Source organism: Micropterus dolomieu, linkage group LG03 (assembly GCF_021292245.1).
Source record: "Micropterus dolomieu isolate WLL.071019.BEF.003 ecotype Adirondacks linkage group LG03, ASM2129224v1, whole genome shotgun sequence".
Taxonomy (NCBI): domain Eukaryota; kingdom Metazoa; phylum Chordata; class Actinopteri; order Centrarchiformes; family Centrarchidae; genus Micropterus; species Micropterus dolomieu.
Genome location: NC_060152.1, coordinates 33908661 through 33911956, shown reverse-complemented (window position 1 = coordinate 33911956; position 3296 = coordinate 33908661).

The window sequence follows — 3296 nt, the reverse complement described above, 5'->3', positions numbered from 1 at the left end:
CAAGTTAATATATTTATTCTTAATCAAAACAAAAAGGCTCCGCGGAGTCACCGACCTCAGGCGCGAGGAGAAGTTGCCAGCGGCGCCCCGCCGGTCACGTCCTACAAGTCACGAAGTAGATCACACAGTAAATCGCACAATAACCACACAGTAAGTCGCACAGACTACTGCGAGCCCAAGGAAGGGTGAGTGAGAAGTGAGACGTCACGTCGAGAGCGCTCCACTGGCTCTGCTCACAGCTGGGGCCACTGATCGGCCCCAGCTGTGAGCTCCACCCCACGTCACACTCAGCGGGTACAGGTACACACCTGCAAGAGAGAGACAGACACACCCACAGCAACGCAAACACAGCCCACAGACCTCACGGGTCGTAGCACCCGTTTACTGAGATGTGTCAGTCTGAGCTGATGATAAATGATCTGCGCCTTGATTTGGAACCAGGTGCGATCAACAAGTTCCCAGGCTCCTGTTATTGAAGCTGTTCCAACACCAACTGTAAAATGTGATCAAATATCCTATCCTTCCTAATATAGGAAGAAGTCACAGGGCCCAGTTTGAACCATCTAAGTGCGTGGCGTGTTTTGGACGCAACATGCAACAAACCAATCAGATTTGCGTGCGCTTGCACTTTGGCGCATTACTATCATGATAGCGGATGAATGGCGCATAAAAAACATCAAGTGACTGATTGAACAGCAGATTCACAGCGATCTAAAAACTGTCTCATGAAGCCAGATGTTCCTCTGCAGCTCTGTGTTTATCAGTGAAGCAGACTGGAGTCTGTTAACAGACAGACATGTTATAAACTTGACATAACAGGACAGAGGAAACTCTCCAGAAGGCAGAGCATTCAACCTTTAGCTTCTGAAATAATTTAGACGCTCTGAGGGGCTCAGGATCGATCAGGAGGACGCTGCTTTACTCCACTTTCACTGGACTGTGTGCGAGAAGAACTCAGAACATCAGTTAACATTAGATCCTGACCGATCCTGTCACTTCTCGGGAGATTTTAATATTAAGTTGTTGCTGTGCCTCCTGCGTAAAGTGGAGTAACGCGCCCCAAAACACAAACAGTGAAATACTGTGCGTTTGACTTGCCGTTTGGTCAATGGTACCGTCGCTTTCTGTTGCTTCAAAATAGGAATGCGCCAACAATTTTCCTGAGTGACCACATCTTATTTTAACACTCCTCATGGGCCACAATCTGCATGGTGGTGCGGTGGTTAGCACTGTTACCTCACAGCAAGAAGGTCGTGGGTTCAAACCCCGGTTGCCCCGGCCTTTCTGTGTGGTGTGGTTTGTGGTTTTCTGTGTGTTTGTTCTCCCCGTGTCTGCGTAGGTCCGGGTTCCTCCCACCGTCCAAAGACATACAGGCTAGGTTGATTGGTTACTTTAAATTGTCCTTAGGTGTGAGTGGTTGTTTGTCTATGTGTGGCCCTGCGATGGACTGGCGACCTGTCCAGTGTGTCAGCTGGGCTCCAGCCCCCTCGCGACCCTGGATGGATGGATGATACTGATTGGTGTATTGCATGTTATGCCCTACCATGACTTATTCACAGACTAAGTACGACTCTTTTGAACCGGCGCCAACACAATTATTTCTGCCTTCAAACTAGCAAAATTGGTGACACATCGGCGTCATGTTTCCATAAAACAGCTGTTTTATTTGCAAATTTGATTAAACCTGGGCCGTAGTAATTAATAATAAAATATGATGTGGCTCTTTAGTCTTATTGGCTTGCATCTGCCATCAAGGCTAGTTTTGAAAATCACATCACATACGGTATGGATGGATAGAAGCTTCAGACACAATTATAATAATATAATATTCTGTGGCTACAAAGGTGCAAAACCCCTTTTTTTACTCAGAAATTTGTTCAAATGTCGGCAGTCTTGAGTAGACATAAAACTAACTAGACCATCTCAGGTGTGATGAGTCTTTAAACACAGCAGGATGAACTGATCACAGCTGAGGGAGCTGCAGGGCGACACCTGCTGCTCATTTTCTGTAAATCCTCTTCGTGTGCTTGCTGTTGTTCGATGCCATCGATCTTTGTAATATTGACAACACTTTACTGTTCACAGCATTTACTAAAATAAGCCTTAATCTGTAATGCTAAATAACAGAAATACCTTTGTTTAATTCATCACAAACATGCTCCAAACTGATCATACAGCTGAATCACCACCTCTCATAAACTATTAATCTCTTAATCATGAAGGCGGATTTATTGCATTATTTAATTAGTTTTCACTAATAAACCGTCATCTAAGTGTATATTTTTGTGGAGACATTGCAGCGTCTTAAGGCAAAGCGGGAGAGCCACAGCAGGAATTGAAATTCTTTGGGAGAACCTTAATTTTGAAAAGTAGCCTTAAGTACAAAGATAAGTGATGGAGCACACTGTCCAATCAGAAGCAGGGGGTTGATGAAGTCCCACCCACCAATGAGAGGAATTTGAGTAATAAATTCGTATTTTTGTTTTGATTAAAAAAAACAAGCAAAAACGAAAAGTCAAACTGAATGTTGTTTTTTTTTCGTTTCGGGCCCAAAATTGAAAAAACGGAAAAACGACCTGTTTCTGGTTTCTGCCTTTGTTAATTATACCAAAAAAAAACAAACGGTTAAAACGTACCTTGGTCGTACACGGACTCAGCTGCAACCTCTCAGAGAGCAGAACAGTTCATGTTTACTGGTTCATCAACCGACTTTCCCTTTAACAGAGTGTGGAGCCCTCCAGTGGAATAAAAAGCACATGACACCTTGTCTGAGGTTTCACCTTTATTATCTGTTCAGCAGAGAGGAAGCAAACTGCAGCTTCTTTCTTTCAGAGAGCAGAACAGTTCATGTTTACTGGTTCATCAACCGACTTTCCCTTTAACAGAGTGTGGAGCCCTCCAGTGGAATAAAAAGCACATGACACCTTGTCTGAGGTTTCACCTTTATTATCTGTTCAGCAGAGAGGAAGCAAACTGCAGCTTCTTTCTTTCAGAGAGCAGAACAGTTCATGTTTACTGGTTCATCAACCGACTTTCCCTTTAACAGAGTGTGGAGCCCTCCAGTGGAATAAAAAGCACATGACACCTTGTCTGAGGTTTCACCTTTATTATCTGTTCAGCAGAGAGGAAGCAAACTGCAGCTTCTTTCTTTCAGAGAGCAGAACAGTTCATGTTTACTGGTTCATCAACCGACTTTCCCTTTAACAGAGTGTGGAGCCCTCCAGTGGAATAAAAAGCACATGACACCTTGTCTGAGGTTTCACCTTTATTATCTGTTCAGCAGAGAGGAAGCAAAC